Source organism: Phyllobates terribilis, unplaced genomic scaffold (genome assembly GCF_046119375.1).
Source record: "Phyllobates terribilis strain yellow unplaced genomic scaffold, ASM4611937v1 Scaffold_9__5_contigs__length_417890890, whole genome shotgun sequence".
Classification (NCBI taxonomy): domain Eukaryota; kingdom Metazoa; phylum Chordata; class Amphibia; order Anura; family Dendrobatidae; genus Phyllobates; species Phyllobates terribilis.
The window spans coordinates 142,034,790-142,055,900 of NW_027362769.1; the positions used below are offsets into that span (position 1 = coordinate 142,034,790).

Consider the following 21,111-nt stretch of genomic DNA (forward strand, 5'->3'; position numbering starts at 1 on the left):
AGAACTTTTGATCACCTTGGCATATCAACAAGGATGTTTATAGAAAACTCATTTCGGTAGATTGTTCTTTTTGGGTTAATCCAGGCACACCCATTGGATCTCCATTACACAGATCTTTGTTTAGCGAGGATTCTAAAATTAATGAAAAAGAGGGTACAAGATATTTTAAAGAAGGAACAGATGCAGGTTTATCTGACAATGTATTAACACTAGCCTCACAACAGACGCATTTACATCATTCTACAGGCATATGACACGGTGGCTCACAAGAATTTGGGCTGACTGTCACAATCTGATATCTAAGCAAGGTATTAGCTCAAGGAAAATTTTGCTATAACTTGTCATTTTTTGGCAAAATATATTAATCCCTTGCTACTAAGCCATACCCACTGTTAAATAGGACCGGTCACTTTCTAAATGAAAAAAAATCCTTGAGCTCCCCCTATTCTAACACTTTTTTCCCTTTTGTTCTATGCCGCTCCATTGTAGAGATATTCACATTTGTTTATTTTGGAGAGCAGTATGTGAAATCTCTGCTTGTAACTCAACTGGGCGATTCTTCAGAGTCTTCTCTGGGGGCGTGTGCTTACACCCCACTCTCCCAGATTCTGCCAATCACAGCTCAGCATTGTCCGAGACTGATAGATCAGCTGCTATGATTGGCAGAGGCTGGGTGGGAGATGTGAAAGCGCACACCCACAGAGAACACTGAAGAAGTACCCAGGTGGACTGCAAAGCAGAGATTTCACATAGTGTGCCCCAGAAAAAGCAAATGTGAATCTCTCTGCAATTAAGTGATGCAGCACAAAATGGAAGAGAGCATCAGAATCGGGGGATTTTTATCAGGTATTAATTTTTTTATTTTTTTTGGAAAGTGACAGCTCCTCTTTAAAGGGACCATATTATAGAAAAAAATGACGTTATAAATTTTATTTGACATATCTATAAAAAATAACAAACATTGCAATTCTTAAACTGGCCACTGGTACTAGACCACTATTTCAGGAGTGTCATTATCACAGACATGATTACAATAAAAAAAGTAAACACACATCACATATAACAGAATCCACCATTCACAATAGGTGATGTCACAGCTCACCTCCTCCTCCTACCCGCTCAATGACTTTTGTCCTCAGAGCACGCTCCAATAATGTTTCTATACAAACAAATAAGGTCTGAGTCACTATTGCTGCTAATATTCATGTGAAAAATAATGAGACTACAAAAAAATAAATTATATAGAACATACATACACATATACACTCCTCAAAAAATAAAGGGAACACTCAAATAACACATCCTAGATCTGAATGAATAAAATATTCTCATTGAATACTTTGTTCTGTACAAAGTTGAATGTGCTGACAACAAAATCACACAAAATCAATGGAAATCAAATTTATTAACCAATGGAGGCCTGGATTTGGAGTCACCCCCAAAACTAAAGTGGAAAAACACACTACAGGCTGATCCAACTTTGATGTAATGTCCTTAAAACAAGTCAAAATGAGGCTGAGTATTGTGTGTGGCCTCCACATGCCTGTATGACCTCCCTACAACGCCTGGGCATGCTCCTGATGAGGCTCAGTATTGTGTGTGGCCTCCACGTGCCTGTATGACCTCCCTACAACGCCTGGGCATGCTCCTGATGAGGCTGTAGTATTGTGTGTGGCCTCCACATGCCTGTATGACCTCCCTACAACGCCTGGGCATGCTCCTGATGAGGTTGCGGATGGTCTCCTGTGGGATCTCCTCCCAGACCTGGAATAAAGCATCCGCCAACTCCTGGACAGTCTGTGGTGCAACGTGACGTTGGTGGATGGAGCGAGACATGATGTCCCAGATGTGCTCAATCGGGTTCAGGTCTGGGGAACGGGCGGGCCAGTCCATAGCTTCAATGCCTTCATCTTGCAGGAACTGCTGACACACTCCAGCTACATGAGGTCTGGCATTGTCCTGCATTAGGAGGAACCCAGGGCCAAAAGCACCAGCATATGGTCTCACAAGGGGTCTGAGGAACTCATCTCGGTACCTAATGGCAGTCAGGCTACCTCTGGTGAGCACATGGAGGGCTGTGCAGCCCTCCAAAGAAATGCCACCCCACACCATTACTGACCCACTGCCAAACCAGTCATGCTGAAGGATGTTGCAGGCAGCAGATCGCTCTCCACGGCGTCTCCAGACTCTGTCACGTCTGTCACATGTGCTCAGTGTGAACCTGCTTTCATCTGTGGAGAGCACAGGGCGCCAATGGCGACTTTGCCAATCCTGGTGTACTGTGGCAAATGCCAAGCGTCCTGCACGGTGTTGGGCTGTGAGCACAACCCCCATCTGTAGACGTCGGGCCCTCATACCACCCTCATGGAGTCGGTTTCTAACCTTTTGTGTAGACACATGCACATTTGTGGACTGCTGGAGGTCATTTTGCAGGGCTCTGGCAGTTCTCCAGCTGTTCCTCCTTGCACAAAGGCGAAGGTAGCGGTCCTGCTGCTGGGTTGTTGCCCTCCTATGGCCCCCTCCACGTCTCCTGGTGTACTGGCCTGTCTCCTGGTAGCGCCTCCAGCCTCTGGACACTAGGCTGACAGAAGCAGTAAACCTTCTTGCCACAGCCCGCATTGATGAGCCATCCTGGATGAGCTGCACTACCTGAGCAACTTATGTGGGTTGTAGAGTCCGTCTCATGCTACCACGAGTGTGACCATTCAAAAGTGACCAAAACATCAGCCAGAAAGCATTGGTACTGAGATGTGGTCTGTGGTCCCCACCTGCAGAACCACTCCTTTATTGAGGGTGTCTTGATAATTGCCAATAATTTCCATCTATTGTCTATTCCATTTGCACAACAGCATGTGAAATTGATTGTCAATCAGTGTTGCTTCCTAAGTGGACAGTTTGATTTCACAGAAGTTTGATTTACTTGGAGTTATATTCTGTTGCTTAAGTGTTCCCATTATTTTTCGGGGCAGTGTATAACACACATATACACAAATATTTGAGAAAAAAAACTGTAAAAAAAAAAAAGTATCTAGCCAGAAAAATGGTATAAAAATAGTCAATAAAAATATATATATATTGAGAGAGACAGACTGAGAGAAAATGGCAGCCCGAACAGGTGGTCATAGGGACAATGAAAAAGACTGGCATCACAAGGTATAGACCGATAATTATATGTTCATAGAAAAATGGTAAATTTTCTCTTTATAGCTGTAGTTTCCTCACAGCGACATTTCCTGTTTTTTTTTTGTTTTTTTCTAAGACGACAACCCCTTATACATGAATACACAAGAGAGAAAATAATGTGACAGGAAAAGATGGTAATTACAGAAGTGTCCCTGTAACGGGATTACTTCTCAGCCTCAACACATCATCAAAGTGCTGTTCTGTAATTTGCTACCAGTCTCAGAAGCCAAGAATCAATCCAAAATTTATAATTAAAGGAACACACAAAATGCACTGTATAATTACCAGAACTTTCAACTTTTTGTTTCTTTCCCCCACTCATCTCCGAACATTGTCACCATCCTTAGTGCAATGTGGGGTGCTGCAGATTTGAGCCAACGTGGTCTGTGATACAAAAATAATTTGTATAATGCCATTGAAAATTTTTGGAGCTTGGGTCGGTGACAATGTTGGCGTATTTGCAAAGCAGCAAAAAATTATTATTGGCAATATAATCAATACACAATAATAATGGTGCCCCTGAATCCAGCGGCTGGGCCATCAGAGTATCATCAATGGGGGACAGACAGAAGGGGATGCAAACCAATACCAAAAACAATGATGGGAATTCTTCACAACGGGCGGAGAAGTGGCCACAACTCCCTTAAGGTTGTATTTCAGTAAATAAAAGTTTATAATGAAAAGTTATACAATTTTCCTTCAATTTTCAAGACCTCTGCTTGCTGTTTATTCAAGAGGGGATATGAACTGTTGTAGTCGTGTGATAATACACATATGCTCGTCTTGTTACCTGACATAGCTTGTGTCTTAGTCATAAGACCTCGGCAAACTTTTATCCCCTGAAAGTACCTATTGAAAGTGTACATTAAAGCAAGCATAGTTCTTGAAAACTATAAGGAATTGACCAAAAAAAAACTGTACTAGAAGATTAGGTATTTCTTCTTCACACAAAGAACTAACTTCATTTGCGGAAACAAGCAACATTTTCCACTAAGGTCCAATTACTTCTGAAACCCTTGAATGAAACACTTTCACTGATTATCTGCCAAACGCCTATTATGTAGGATTTCAATAATTCAAGCGCTTACTTATGCTTCTACAATATTTACAAGAGGCGGCAATTCATAGGACTGCAGCTGCTGCGGAACTCCCGGCGTGCATTGCCAAATGCGCTGTTCTGTAAGAAGACCGAGATCTACATTCAATTCAGAACTCTAAGAATATTGAGTAATAGCTAAATTCCTAGTCAAATACACCTTGTATTCAAAGAATGGCTTTCATTGGAATTCTTGTATTGTGTCGCTTCTCTGATATGCAAGTGCCTTTTGGCCTGCAAAAATGGTGTGCCTTATGGCATCCAAAGAGTTCAATTTTGGTCTGACCAGACTATACTCTTACCAGTATTTCACAGACTTGTCTAAATGTTGAGCAAACTTTAAACGCTCTTGAACATGCTTTTTGTTCAGCAATGGAGTCTTGCGTCGTGAGCTTGCATACAGTCCATGGAGGTTGAGTGCATTATATATAGTTTTCTTTAAAAGACTTGTACCTGCTGATTCCAGGTCTTTCTCTAGCTCTCCACAGTTGGTCCTTGGCTCTTGGACAGCTCTGATAGTTATTTTAACTCCCTTGCGTGATATATTGCGGGGAGCACCTGGTCGTGGCCAGTTTATGGTGAAAAGATGTTCTTTCCACTTCCAGATTATGGTCCCAACACAGCTCACTGGAACCTTCAGTAGCTTAGAAATTCTTCTGTAACCAATGCCATCAGTATATTTTGCAACAATAAGGTTGCAAAAGTTTTGAGACAGCTCACTGTTTTTACCTTGTGTAACACCTTTTTACAAGCCATCAGTTGAACCAGATGATATTTTTCACTAAGTGGCAGGATTGCTTTCCAAGTACTGAAAGACTTCAGCTGGTGTCATGACTTTCCTTGGCTTCTTGCCCCTCTCTTCATGTGTTCAATACTTTTTCCCAGTGTCATTTCTCATTATTACACAACTTAATTTATGGACATCTATGGTTTGATTTACAGTTATATGAAAAAGTTTGGGCACCCGTATTAATCTTAAGCTTAATGTTTTATAAAAATTGGTGCTTTTGCAACAGCTATTTCAGTTTGATATATGTAATAACTGTTGGACACAGTAATGTTTCTGCCTTGAAATGAGGTTTATTGTACTAACAGAAAATGTGCAATCTGCATTCAAACAAAATTTGACAGGTGCATAAGTATGGGCACCCTTATCATTTTCTTGTTTTAAATACTCCTACCTACTTTTTACTGACTTACTAAAGCACTTTTTTTGTTTTTTTAACCTCATTGAGGTTTGAACTTCATAGCCAGGTGTATGCAATCATGAGAAAAGCTACTTAAAGTGGCCACTTGCAAGTTGTTCTCCTGTTTGAATCTCCTCTGAAGAGTGGCATCATGGGCTCCTCAAAACAACTGTCAAATGATCTGAAAACAAAGATTATTCAGCATAGTTGTTCAGGGGAAGGATACAAAAAGCTGTCCAGCGATTTAACCTGTCAGTTTCCACTGTGAGGAACATAGTAAGGAAATGGAAGAACACAGGGACAGTTCTTGTTAAGGCCAGAAGTGGCAGGCCAAGAAAAACATCAGAAAGGCAGAGAAGAATGGTGAGATCAGTCAAGGACAATCCTCAGACCACCTCCAGAGAGCTGCAGCATCAACTTGCTGCAGATGGTGTCACTGTGCATTGGTCAACTATACAACGCACTTTGCACAAGGAGAAGCTGTATGGGAGAGTGATGCGAAAGAAGCCGTTTCTGCAAGCACGCCACAAACAGAGTCAGCTGAGGTATGCAAAAGCACATTTGGAGAAGCCAATTTCTTTTTGGAAGAAGGTCCTGTGGACTGATGAAACCAAGATTGAGTTGTTTGGTCATACAAAAAGGCGTTATGCATGGTGGCAAAAAAACACAGCATTCCAAGAAAAACACTTGCTACCCACAGTAAAATTTGGTGGAGGTTCCATCATGCTTTGGGGCTGTGTGGCCAATGCCGGCACTGGGAATCTTGTTAAAGTTGAGGGACGCATGGATTCCACTCAGTATCAGCAGATTCTTGACAATAATGTTCAAGAATCAGTGACAAAGTTGAAGTTGCGCAGGGGATGGATCTTTCAGCAAGACAATGATCCAAAACACCGCTCCAAATCTACTCAGGCATTCATGCAGAGGAACAATTACAATGTTCTGGAATGGCCATCCCAGTCCCCAGACCAGAATATCATTGAACATCTGTGGGATCATTTGAAGAGGGCTGTCCATGCTCGGCGACCATCAAACTTAACTGAACTGGAATTGTTTGTAAAGAGGAATGGTCAAAAATACCTTCATACAGGATCCAAGAACTCATTAAAAGCTACAGGAAGCGACTAGAGGCTGTTATTTTTGCAAAAGGAGGATCTACTAAATATTAATGACACTTTTCTGGTGAGGTGCCCATACTTATGCACCTGTCAAATTTTGTTTGAATGCAGATTGCACATTTTCTGTTAGTACAATAAACCTCATTTCAAGGCAGAAACATTACTGTGTCCAACAGTTATTACATATATCAAACTGAAATAGCTGTTGCAAAAACACCAATTTTTATAAAACATTAAGCTTAAGATTAATAGGGGTGCCCAAACTTTTTCATATGACTGTATTTGTCTGTATGGATTGGATGGGTTGTTATCGACGTCTGGTGAGAATTTCATGTCAATAGCACCTTTAGAAATATATTTCCTTAGAAAATTGGTGACGTTCAATGCTTATTTCACACGCTGTATGTATGTACATATATATGTATTAGTTTTTAAATACAAAGTGAACATCTTTGAATATTTTTTGCAATCTTTTCTGTGTCACTTCAGTGTGCAAATTGGATTTAGAACAGGAGAACAAAGTCTGTTCTAGGAGGCGGCTTCATTTAATCCACTTAGTAATAAAATGGGCTACGATGTATTTAGGTCTCACAGTGAGTCACACACACACACACTTGTCATACTGGAGGAACTTATTTAGGGAAGTACTTGTCTGTTTAGGAGAATACTGAAAGCGACCATGTTTGTTTAGCTTTTGAAACCCAAGATAGAGACTTTGTTACATTTGAGCAATTATTAAACTTTTAGCTCATTAATCCAAACCGTAACCATTGCACATATTGCAGTAATTTTGGACTTTCTTACATGACCCATCTTCTAACAGGTTGCACGGCAAAGATTGCTCTATGCTGCTATTATGTTTCAGCGTAATATATGGCATTCCAACAAGCAAGTCCCAAAACTAAACAACTTTATTCCTTGCTTGTTGGAGTATTTTGGGGGTAAGCGGAGCAAAGCGACCCCATTCACCTGCATTACTCTGCAGTATAGCGGCACACAGAAATCTTTGGCCGCGTGACCTGTGTCTTGGCCAAAGCTGCCTTCTAGCGTTAACCTAAAGAGTTATCCCCAACATAAAAAGTTATCACCTACACTATGGATAGGGAGTAACTGATCACTGGGACTCCCCAAAGTTCCCGAGGAGCCCCATCTTAGAATAGAACAGAAGAGCGATTGATCCATTCATGGTCTATAGGACTGCTGCAGAAAGCTCAGTACAGAACGCTTCCGTTCCTGGCAGTCCCATAGACAAATGATGCGGAAGTGTAGCATGTGCACCTCCGCTCCATTCAAGATGAGACTCTGCAAAACCTGGTTCCTCATTTCCAAAGCCTCATTCTCAAAAGTTGCTGGGGTCCCTTAAAGGGGTTATCCATCTCTGGGGACAATTAATTTTTTACTTAAATGCAAAGAGAAAAAAAGAAAATTACAATTGGATTTCATTAAGAATTTTGCACCATTTGGCTTTTACAAGCTCTTATATTCCCTGCATATTCTACTTTCTTGTGGTCTGTGGACAGATTAAAGCGTTATAAACTAAGTCAAGCATTACAGTGGGCTCACTGACAGATTCTCAGTTAACTCATTCTGCAGCCAGCAATATACAGTGTCATACAGAGGATATAGAAAGCAAATAATGTAATTTTTTTAATGAAACAAATTTTTTTAGCCACATTTAAGAAAAAAAAAAAAAAAAGTATCAAAAAGGTGGACAACCCCTTTAAATCATACCTCTTTAAACCTCTTTATGCATGGGCAAGGTCTTGCAAAAAAAAAAGGCAACATCCATGCAGAAAAACTGTCCTGTCTGATCAACAGAAATGGACAATCGACTGATCACCTTCCTGCTGAACAGAACCTGAAGTCTCATCCTGCACCAACAACCAGACAGGCGTGATGCATTATATTGCTATGAGATCGCTCATGAATATTTCAGTTGTGTTAAAATAAATATAATTCACACAGATAACGCTGGAGGGGTAGGACAGAAACAGACCTCATTGTTACTGCTCTGCTGAATCAACTGTAGCAGACCTGCATTCTTGTTGGGACATGTTACTTCAGAGCTGTACATCAAACAGGTCTACCGCAGCGCTACTGTACCTTACACCGAAAGTCTACAGTGACTCAAAAAGTAGCAGACAGACACTGTCACCAGCTTGTAAAACAAGCGATGGTCAGAAGCAGACGACGGAGCAGTCATTAGCGGCTGAAACCTAAATGATCTCACTGTTAGATTTGATCATTTAGATGTAGGAACTTGTCCTCTAGGTATCAGACCTTCTGTCTCACAAGTGGTGACGGTCTTCATAGAAATTAGTTTATCTTAATCAACCTACTGTCAGATCAGAAGATTCTTGGGTTGAGTATAAAGAAAACAGTGAGCCTTCTTCAGAAATATAAAGGGCCGGAATTCTCTGCAGCATTTGTAAGTCCCATTTACACTAGTCCATAACAGAACTTGTTCTCGGTGCATCAGACCTTCTGACATATGACGATGTTCATAGAAGACAGTTGACCTAAATCAATCTATTGTCAGATCATAAGTTTCCTGGGTTGAAGATAAAGAGAACAGTGAGGCTTCTTCAGCATTTCTCATTGGAAGTGCTATCTTTCTGAAGGAGTCTCACTGTTCTGTGCGTCATCTTCACGCCAGGAAACGGCTGATCTGACAATAGATTGATTTAGATCAGGGATGTCAAACTCAAAACACAGAGGGCCAAAATGAAAAACTTGGACAAAGCCACTGGCCAACCAGTATACAGGATAATGGGCCCCACACAGTCCTCCATACAAAATAATGAGCTCCACGTAATCCTCCAAACAGTATTTTGGCCCCACATAGTTTTTTTGTACAGAATAATGGGCCCCCACATAGAGGTGGTGGTTCTCGTGTCACGGGCCAAATATAAATCACAGTGGGGGCCAGATTTGGCCCACAGGCCAGAGTTTGACACGTGTGATTTAGACCAGGGTTCCCCAACTCCAGTCCTCAAGGCCCACCAACAGGTCATGTTTTCAGGATTTCCTTAGTATTGTACAGGTGGTGTAATTATGGTCTGTGCAGGTGATGGAATTATCACCTGAGCAATAGTAAGGAAATCCTGAAAACATGACCTGTTGGTGGGCCTTGAGGACTGGAGTTGGGGAACCCTGATTTAGACAAACTAATATCTATACCAGTAGGTCTGATGCACAGAAAACAAATTCCATTATAGGTCAATGTAAATGGAACTTATTCTTTTGGACATCTAAAAACACCCAAAAACCTTATTTTTGGCCACGTCTTGCCCATTTTAGGCAACCGATACATCTGAATACAGTTTTTGTTGAGCAATTCAGGCGTATACATCTTGCAGAAGGCACTGTGTGAACATGAACAGAGCCTGAGAAAGAAAACTTATGAGGAAAAAAAAAAAAAGTCCCTGGGATGATGTTCAGTCGTTTGACTGCTATTTAGTAAGTTTGTTCAAGGCCTTTGCGCATTAAAACGGCCTCGAGAGGAACATGGCACAAGGTCAGCCTCTCGGTCCTAGTCTACAGGAACACATGGCATTTCCCAGCTGGTCTACACGTCTCAGTCCCAAACAGAAAACAGCTATGCAGAATTTACAGAGGCAGGTCATGGATAGGGACGAACAAAAAAAATGGGACAAAATCAACAAGTATGACTAAATCTGAGGCACTCGCCGACCAGCTTGACAAGACAATTTTGTGCGAAACTAGTTTACCTGAATTTGGCCTCTAAAGGTCTCCTTAGAGGTGACTCCCAATTTTCACAAAGGAAGATTTGCCACCTAGCTGAGGCATTGGGCAATTCTAGGGACCACCACATTTTCTTGTTCTGGAAAAATTATCTCCTGCTCTTGTCAAGGCCAGACCACACAAATTTTGGATAAAAAGGAACAGGTTGAGTTTGTCCCAATGTTTTCAGTAAACAGACACTACAGGTAATGAATGACACTTTAGCTCTGGCCGACTTACCATACTTCCTGTGCCCGTTAGTACATCAACCTAATATGTGTTGACACCATGATGAAGCTGCTCCACTCCCATATCTGGCGAGGTTCCCATGGAAAGTTTTAGTCGAAATGAAATATTATTGTATGACTCAACATCACGGTGAGATATCAGACGGTTCGGCGTGTCACCACCACATCAGGCCTTCAAGAACTGAAAGGACAGAGCCGATAACGAGCAAAATATTTCTGCATGCCTGCAAAATGTCATCAGCTACTGGAGCGAGCCTGTGATGGTAAGTAGACCGAAGTGGAAGCTGAGGACGTCAAGAAGGCACGTAGTTATCCAGACTGACCGTCAAGTTTTACATTGCACATCCTACATTACCGGGATCCATGAATTATTCGAAGTGAAGACCTCAGGTTTGATTTTTTTTTTTGCGTGTCCATTTTGATCCTTATTGCGGCATCCATTTTTCTCTTATGCAATAAAAAAAAATCCACGCCTCTCCTACTTTTAATTAAAAGGGATTTCCACTACTAGGACAACCCCTTCTTGAACTAAATGATCCCGATAAAATAAAAAACCCTATACTCACCTCGCATGCTGGTGCCGTTCCAGCGGTGTCAACACTCGCAGTCCGTGGGCTGTGGTGTGGTGGAATAACACGTGGTTCATATTCCTGGGATTTTTTTTTATTTTTTTTTTTTTTAGAGGCTTAGGGAATTTTAGGGAAAAGTTTGTCACAGTAAAGGATGCATATTACTGTATGTTCTAAAAAGAGAGCGACTCGCGTTTGGCTACCGGGCACTAAATCTGCCGACAACTTACCGTCCCCCAGAGAGCAGCTGATTGATGACCCCCAACTGCCCAAACACATAAAATCTATGCATCCTGACAGCAATACGAGGTGTATCGGAGGGTCAGGGATGGCCTATCGAGAACATATAGTCAGAGAAAGGAGGAGGCGATCCTTAACACATGTAGATGGCGGCACATCATGGCGGGAGCAGGGACGACCACAATGACATCTGACAATTACATGTGATGAACAACAACTAGTAAGTCAAATCTGTGTTCCTGCTGCCCTATGGCGAGGCACCATATAGGCCCCTATAGGAGGCCACACACATTACATAGGAATGACGGCTGAACGATATCTTATGAACATTCATTCCGCGGGTGCAGCCCTACAAATATGAGCTCATTTAGGCTGATGCGGCCCCTGGGCCGTGGGGTACTCGGCAGCCGGGCCTCTGCGTATGCCGGTGGGGGATATCACGGTGGCTGGCCCGGTCCGTGACCCAGGGCGGTCAGTAAAAAGGGGAATTTTATAGGGGATTTGGAAAGTTCGTGACGCCACCTGTGGAATGCGGCAAAAGGGGTGCCGCCGCTGCGGAGCAGTCCTCTGGAGGTGGTGTTACGGCAGCAGGGATGGTGTGGCTCTCCACAGGTAGAGCTAGCTCCAGGGCAGTGTAGGTTGGCAATGGTGTAGGTTGCGCTGGGCGTTGTAGTGCAGGGAGGGAAAGATGGCGCCAATGAAAGAAGGGACGGAGGCAGTGCAGTGCAGTCATCCGAGTTTTTAATCACAGTTCTTATGACAGTTCCACTGGTGCACTGTGCAGGTGTCAGCCTCCCACGTCGCGCTGCGTTCACCAGGCAGGGGTTCAGCACTTCCTCAGGCAGATTAGGAGCACCTGACAGAACCCCACTTTCTTGTGTTCCTAGCTAGACTGTCTTCACACTGGGTCTTTCTCCCTCCTGCCCTGAGCTTCCCCACTCTCAATCCGGCTCGGGTGCTCTGAAGTCCCTCCTGTACGTTGGAGTTCCCGGAACTGCTTGACCTTCACGGAGATTAGAATGCGGCTTTGGCAACTGACTATATAAGCCAGAAGCTTCCGGTTTCCCGAGCCGAGAAAAAGAGTAACACGGCTAGACCAGGGACCGATCCCCTTGTTGCGGCCTACGATCCCTCTGTCTTCTGACAGATTCTGGGCGTACGGGTGCCGTCTCGCACTCGCCGTACTCTCTGGGATCCCTTCTTTAGATCGGAGCCTACTCCTCTGCTCCCCTCCGGGGCCTCTAGGACTGGGCCCTGCTTGTGGAGCAGAGCTCCTAGAGAGACTCTGCTCCCTGACTGACTGTCCTCACTCACTGTGCTCTACTGCATTGCCACCCTAAGATGGCTTCCCATTATATATCTCCTACCATGGTGCTCCACTAAACTTCTTCCTCCACCCACACCCACTACTGGTTCCCCCTACCTTTGGTTCCCCCCACTCCAGCCAGGGACAGGGCTCAGCAGAAAACACATTGCATCTTGCCCTTCCAGCCGGCCTGGAGCAGTGTAGTGTTGGATGCAGGTGTTGGGGTTCCGGGCAGCACTCCCTCCTTACCTGAAAGAAGGAGATACCACACCTCTGGGTGAGGTGCAGTGCCTTTGTGGCAACTGAACCCTCAGGGGCGCCACATAGCCAGTCACAGAGAGTGGCCACACAAGTACCATCACAGCAGGTGAAGGACCATCAATATCACTAGAACTAGATAGCTAATATATGATTGCTGGTAGTCCAACAACGAGCATGCGTGACCACCATTAGCATCAATGGATCTATATGAGCAGCAGTGCGCATGCGTGACCACCATTCACATCAATGGGTCTACATTTGGAAATTCTAGGCCAGTAAGCTTAACCTCTACTGTGGGTAAAATCCTGGAGGGTTTCCTAAGAGATGCTATACTAGAGTATCTGAAGAAGAATAACCTCATGACCCAATATCAACATGGGTTTACGAGGGATCGTTCCTGTCAGACTAATCTGATCAGCTTTTATGAGGAGGCAAGTTCCGGACTGGACCAAGGAAATGCAGTGGATGTCGTGTATATGGACTTTTCAAAAGCTTTTGATACGGTTCCACACAAAAGGTTGATACATAAAATGAGAACAATGGGGATAGGGGAAAATATATGTATGTGGGTTAAGAATTGGCTCAGTGATAGGAAACAAAGGGTGGTTATTAATGGAAAACACTCAGACTGGGTCTCAGGTAACAGTGGGGTACAACAGGGGTCAGTATTGGACCCCCTTCTTTTTAACATTTATTAATGACCTTGTAGGGGGCATACAGAGCAGTATTTCAATATTTACAGATGACACTAAACTCTGCAGGGTAATCAATACAGAGGAGGACAATTTTATATTACAGGAAAATCTATGTAAACTAGAAGCTTGGGCTGATAAATGGCAAATGAGCTTTAATGGGGATAAATGTAAGGTAATGCACTTGGGCAGAGGAAATAAAATGTATAATTATATGCTTAATTGTAAAACACTGGGCAAAACTGTCACTGAAAAAGACCTGGGTGTATTGGTGGACGACAAGCTCATGTTTAGTGGCCAGTGTCCGGCAGCTGCTGCAAAGGCAAATAAAATAATGGGATGCATTAAAAGAAGCATAGATGCTCATGAGGAGAACATAATTTTACCTCTATACAAGTCACTAGTGCGACCACACTTAGAATACTGTGTACAGTTCTGGTCTCCGGTGTATAAGAAAGACATAGCTGAACTAGAGCGGGTGCAGAGAAGAGCGACCAAGGTTTTTAGAGGACTGGGGGGTCTGCAATACCAAGACAGGCTATTACACTTGGGGTTATTTACTGTGGAAAAAAGAAGGCTTAGGGGTGATCTTATTACTATGCACAAGTATATGAGGGGACAGTACAAAGACCTTTCTACTGATCTTTTTACTCTGAGGCCTGAGACGGGGACAAGGGGGCATCTTCTACGTCTGGAGGAAAGAAGGTTTAATCATAATCACAGACGGGGATTCTTTACTGTAAGAGCAGTGAGACTATGGAGCTCTCTGCCGCATGATGTTGTAATGAGTGATTCACTATTAAAATTTAAGAAGGGCATGGATGCCTTTCTTGAAAAGTATAATATTACAGGTTATAAATACTAGATTCCTTGATAGGGCGTTGATCCAGGGAGCTAGTCTGATTGTTGTATGGAGTCGGGAAGGAAATTTTTCCCCAATGTGGAGCTTAGTGTTTGCCACATGTTTTTTTTTTGCCTTCCTCTGGATCAACATGTTAGGCTATGGGTTGAACTAGATCGATGTAGTCTTCCTTCAACCTTAAAAACTATGTTACTATGTTACACGAGCCGCAGTGCGCATGCGTGACCACCACTGTATTATAGCCACTGAGCCATGCCAAAAGTATAGTACGCCACAACACGAGCATCTGCAGTACTGTCTGATGGGATCTGTACAACACAGTAAGGATCACATTTCAAGGTCTCGTTTAAAGACGACCTGTCGCTTGCTATCGATATGATTGTGTTTTGTTTTTTACCTGGTGTAAATGACGCTGTTTTCCTGAATCCAGCGTTTTTCTTTTGTTCCTGCGCCTCTCCATTCCTGAGATATGGCCTCTTCTTCCATGTATATAAATCAAGTCTTATTAGCCAAGGGGGCAGTGTCCTCAGGAAGAATACGCCCATTGAGGTTTCATAACCACGCCACCTTGCCTTAAAAGACCAGATTTATGTAAAGGGAAGAGGAGGCCATATATCAGGAACAAAAGAAAATCATCACCGGATTCAGGAGAACAGCGGAATTTACATAATTATGGCAATTTACCGGGTCCTCTTTACATCACTGCGAAATAATACAGCCACAAATAAAAAAAAACAATGTGCAAAATTTTGCTCAAAAGCAATGAAAATAGGAGACAGTTTTCGTTGAATCCGTTTCCTTCCCGCTCAGGGTCACCCCTGAGATACAGAACAAGTCATCAGTAGTGAGGTCACCGCGACGCAATCTGACACCGCCGGGTTATAATCCAACAATTGCAGCCATTAATCTGCCTCCATTTGATGCCAAATCTGCAAGGTGACTACTAAGTGCTTAAAGAGGGCAATTAAATCTTCAAAAATATTAACTGCCCCCTAATCATCATCACCGGGGAGGAATGTGAGGAATCTGCGCTTGCTCCGCACAGCCGGGATAAAAGCCTGAAATGTCACAGGTTGGAGATCCTACCTACAAGCGGAATGACTCAGGTCTGGGAACAATTAACCTGTGACTACTGATTAACCCCTTCTAGCCAGAGGTCAGGAAAACAGTGCAGGAGGAGATTAGCGGGGAAAGGGTTAAGATATAAAGTGTCACAAAATGCTATTAGGGATAATTAACCAAAGAAAATCTGCCACCGAGATACAAGCAGAACATATCCCCCAGCCCCCGCACAGAAGGCCGACTATGCTCAGAGAATCTGGTTTCCTTTTCAGCTATGTTCCCACAATGGGTTTTTGGTCAGTTTTTTGACGCTGTGTATTTAAAAAAAAAAATGCAAGAAACCTAATTTACTTAATATGAACAGAAAATCTGCAACATCAAAAGCGCACCAAAAGCACAACGTGGGAACGTATAAAGCAAATCTGCTCCAAAATCCACATCTAAAACTTCTTCAAATACCCTTATTGTTTTTCAAACAGAAACCGCTTCAGGAAAGTTACTTTTTTTTTGTGGTGTTTTTTCCCTTAAAGTTACAATATTTCCTTTTGCAGCCTAAGACTGTGTGCACACTGCATCTTTTTTTTCTGAGTTTTTGGAGCAGAAACTCCAAGTATTGGACAAGTTTTGAGTTGTTAAGGATTCTGGAGAGTTTCTGCTCCCCCCCCCCAAAAAAAAAAAAAAAAAAAAAACTCAGTGTGAACAAACCCTTATGATTGGACGGTCTCTAGTTTCTAAACTCCATCAGGATCTGTACTTGCACATTTTTTCCCTCACCAGGAATTTTTCAAAGACACTCGAACTTACTGTTTAGTTGGGGGTCCGACCACTGGGACCCCTACCAATCTTGACAAGCGCCATCTTGAATGGAGCAGCGGTGCTCATGCTGGATCTCTGCTCCCCCGAATGTCTAAGACTTCTGGAGAAAGCCGGGGTCCAGAGCCCCTTTTTTTTTTTTTTTTAAATCACTGGGGGTCAGTAAGGTTTTCTATACTATAATATGGATGGGGATACTTTACTATAGTCAGACGAGGATGAGCTGCAATACTGAGCAACGGCAATGGACATGAGGGGCGCCATTTCTGATAAAAAAAAAAAAAAGTGAAGAATCTGCCAAGTCTGAACGCATCCAAAATGTTTATGTGATGGTGGCCTCTCATTTAGGCTGGGTTCAGATGGTCCGGAGACGGTGTGCAACGCAACCTCATTTAGGTCCATGAGGCTCTGGACTTTGCAGACCATATACAGCCGTCTGGACATGTGGACCTTTAGTGAAACTACAACTCCCAGCATGCCATAATGTTTCAAATAAAACAATCTGCAAATAAGCAACAAACACTACATCTATCAACTCCCCACAGTGTCAACATACCACCGAGACCCCCATACAGACAGGTACTACTACAATCTGCGGACTCTGCCTGGACACGACACCTGCACTGGACATGGCGGTTACATACAAGGTCTTACCTGGGACTGCTGAAGAGGAAGCTGGATAGGGTTGACTGAAGAAGGGAGGGTCACAGGGCGGAGGTGAGAGCGGGGGAGATGGAGTTCAGCCGGGACATGTCTCACCCTAAGGGAGAGCTCGGTATAAAGGATGATCAGCGCAGGATTTATGGGGCACCCCAATACTGGCTGCTCCCAGGAAATGTATGGGGGGTGACCCCAATAACTTAATTATAGTGCCTAGGTCCAGACACAATATGGGGTGTGATGCAGGACACCCCAATCTCCTATGCAGCACTACAGCACACTCCAACTGTCTCTTTGCAACTTATCTGCTCCTATGAAAACTTCTGCAGTCTCAGCCCCTCCAGAACTAACGCGCAACTTCTTCCTACAACCACCACAGCCGCCCATCGACACGATCTCCGCTCCCTCCGTCTCCTAGCTCCGGTGTCACAACCACCGGGTGCAGCTCTCCAGTCCCAGGCAGCGCAGCGATCCCCGGGAGCTCACACTCTGCGTCCCACCAGGCAGCGCTGTGTGTGCGAGTAGTACCGCCTCCCTGCAGTGCGCGCGGCGGCCGCCAGGTGGCGCTCGGATATGTTTGCGCAATTAGAGGCAGCAGCTGAGACCAGAAGGGACAGAGCAAGGACAGAGGAAGGAAAGTGACTGCTCCTCAAGAGGCATGGAAAGGAGCCAGACCCCTAATAAACGACCTTGTCATTAAAAAAAAAATATATATATATATATCATGTATTTTACTAAATATATTTAACCCTTTAAGTGCATTATCCATTAGAATAACCTAAATGGTTCCCCAATGCAGAACCATTATAAGTTTAGGTTCACACTGAGCTGTTTGTTTTTTTTTGCTGACTACTAGAAGCAGAAACTCTTCAACTCTCCAATCAAAACTTTTAGGCGTCATTTGCTCTTTTTTTTAGTGACTTTAGTATTTTTGCCTTAGGCCACGGCCCCACTATCAGTATTTGGTCAGTATTTTTTCTCAGGAGTGGGAGCCTAAACCAGGAGTGGGTGATAAATGCAGAATTGGTGACTTGTTTCTATTATACCTTTTCTCTGATTGTTCCTCACCTGGTTTTGGCTCCCACTCCTGAGAAAAAATACTGACCAAATACTGATAGTGGGGCCGTGGCCTTTAAAGGATTTACTATTATGGGGGCTAAAAAGTTGTAGAAAAACAATAAGAAGAAGTATTTTTAATTGCGTCTCAAATTCATTAACTGTTTTGAAGAATTTTGGGCAAAAAAACAAAAACAAATACCACAACAAAAAAAACAACTTTAGGAAATCGCAAATGATGAATTGGGGGCTATTTGTTTTTTACGTTTTTGGAGTTTCTGCTCCATAACTGCAAAAAAAAATCTTGCCCTGATTCATCAAAGTGTTTACACTTGAAAACTTATGTAAAACAATTTGAGAAGTAGTAACATTTTTGCACAACTGCGCAAGAATTTTGTGACTTTTGCGACAGTTTCAGGCAGCTCAACCAAAATAAGCGTTGTTGAGGCTGGACAGGGTGTGACAAAGGCCAAATTCTTCACACTAGAAATGTTACCCCAGTCCTTGAGTGGATTAGCATTTCTGGTGCAGTGTCCACCAATTTCCACTTTAAAGGGGTTGTCCAGGACTTTAACATTGATGGCTTATCCTTAGGATAGGTGATTAGTGTTTGATCCGTGGGGGTGCGACACCCGGCACCCCTCCGATCAGCTGTTCCCGGTGTTGGCCAGAACTGCTCAGTTATGGAGCTGCACAGCACAACTCCGTCCATGGATTAGTGGTACTGCACATCTGCCCCCTATTGATTTGAATAGGGTGGATGTGCAGCACCCGGCTACGTCCCCTATACAGTTGTCTGCTCAAATTTTGCAACATTTTAGTAGAACATGCAACGTTTTGAGCTAAAAAGTCAGAAAAAAAGTGTTAAAGGCAAAAGTAAAGAGTATTTCTTCTTTTGAGCAAAATTCATGAACTGCATGCGCCATTTTTAAGAATTCTGCACAAAAAACTTCAAGACAAAAAAAAAGAAAAGTGAATTCTAAAAAAAACGCAAATAATGAATCTTTGTGCTTCAATTCCTCCCCAGTTTTGAGATCTCTGCTTGCTGTTGGTCAATGGAAATATTCTTGTTTCAGAGGCAGAAGTGAGGACGTCAGTCTATAAGATCTTACTTCCAAAGCAGCAATCTATCAGGACATAAGAGCGATCCAAGATGCTGATGCATTTCCCTCACTGAGAGTGACCGAGTCTGATACATTGTAACAAACGCCCAGTGAAAAATATTAGGTCTGATTCCCAATTTAACATTGTAGCACAGTACCTGCACATGAAAGCCCTGGTCACTATACAGGCGTATTCTCATGGTGCAGTCGTATAATATATTTGCTACAATTTTGCAATATTTGCAGAACCACATATGCCAGCCCTGATCTGGAGATTTTGTACAATGGATCGCAGTCTGTATCTTCCAAGACATCTGCCCTTGTGTGGTCGCATGTGTCAGTCATGCATAAACTTCCGTTTTCAATAGATTGCAATTATGATAAGATTGTTACTCCGAATCTGACAGTGACCCCAGTGATAAAAAGTCAATTTTTGTGATTTTTCTGCAGCCATGCATAGTGACAAGGGCCAATGGCATGTCAGAACAAAGCCCTCTCAGTTTAGGGATGGTGTCAGTAAAAATACAGTGGGTGGTCACGGTCTATTACCATTGCGTGGAACATGGGACCCAGAAATGTCAGCGGTTCATTAATGTTTAAGGGGTTGTCAAAGACAAAAGTATTGATGACCTACCCACATGATAAGTCATCAATATGAGACTGTTGGGGGGTCCGACACCCGGCATCCAAATGATCAGCTGATCCCGCATAAGTTGGATCTAAGTGAAGTACCGATTGGATCACAGCAGATCTGTTCATTGTTTTCTGGTCGCTGCCGAGTGCTGCAGTTTATGTCACATACAAGAGAATGCCACTTAATAATGCAACGGTACTCCACTCCATAAACTGTCACAACCGGTTACTGCTGGATCAGATATCAGCTGATCGGTGGAGCTGCCGGGTGTCTGATCCCCAACGATCTCATATTGATCCCCTATTCATCAATAGTCTCATTCTGGACAACCCCTTTAAATGTAATAATAATAATAGTTTTTATTTTTATAGCGCCAACATATTCTGCAGCACTTTACAAATTTTAGGGGGGACATATACAGACAATACAGAATAAGCATATCTCATATCGAAAGGAGTGAGGGCCCTGCTCGCGAGCTTACAGTCTATGAGGAAATGGGGGAGACACAAAAGGTAGAATGTACATATATTGTATAATGCAGCCTTGATATACTGAATAGGATAAATAATAATACATGGACTGGTCGCCAGCCAGTATGTGTGCAGTCCTGACCGAGGCTATTAAGTGCATGGTTGGTATGAACCTGAAATTGAAGAAGATTTTAATATGGGGGAAAACTGGGACGGACAGAGTGTGTTTAGGCGATACGCCAGTCTAAAGAAATGTGTTTTTAGGGTTCGCTTGAAACTGTGTGTATTGGGAATTAATCGAACTGTCCTGGATAATGCATTCCAAAGAATTGGCGCAGAACGCGAGAAATCTTGGAGACGGGAGTGGAAAGTTTGGATTATGGAGGATTTTAGTTTTAAGTCACTGGCAGAACGGAGGGCACGTGTAGGGTGGTAGACTGAGACAAGGGAGGAGATGTAGAGGGGTGCTGAAGCATGGAGCGCTTTGTGGGTAAGCGTGATAAGTTTAAATTGAACTCTATATTGGGATGGGCAACCAATGCAATGACTGGCACAGGGAAGAGGCATCAGTGTAGCGGTTGGCGAGGAATATGATCCTGGCTGCTGCGTTAAGGACGGATTGGAGAGGGGAGAGTTTAGTAAGAGGGAGCCCGATTAGTAGAGCTTTGCAATAGTCCAGACGAGAATGAATAAGAGCTACAGTAAGAGTTTTTGCCGAGTCAATGGTGAGAAAAGTCCTGATTCTTGAGATGTTTTTGAGGTGTAGATGACATGAACGTGCGAGTGATTTGATGTGAGGAGTCAAAG

General features: G+C 43.2%; 1 protein-coding gene across 3 annotated transcripts in view; it reads right to left on the minus strand.

The window, feature by feature from the left end:
• The window catches only part of TANC1 (tetratricopeptide repeat, ankyrin repeat and coiled-coil containing 1), a 201,844-nt gene extending 184,254 nt beyond the window's left edge, over window positions 1-17,590 (minus strand). For all 3 annotated transcript variants that reach the window (XM_073647121.1, XM_073647119.1, XM_073647118.1), the window contains exon 1: window positions 17,036-17,590. The gene's annotated coding sequence lies outside the window, so the exon portion shown is untranslated. The remainder of the gene's footprint in view (window positions 1-17,035) is intronic.
• Window positions 17,591-21,111: the final 3,521 nt, after the last annotated feature.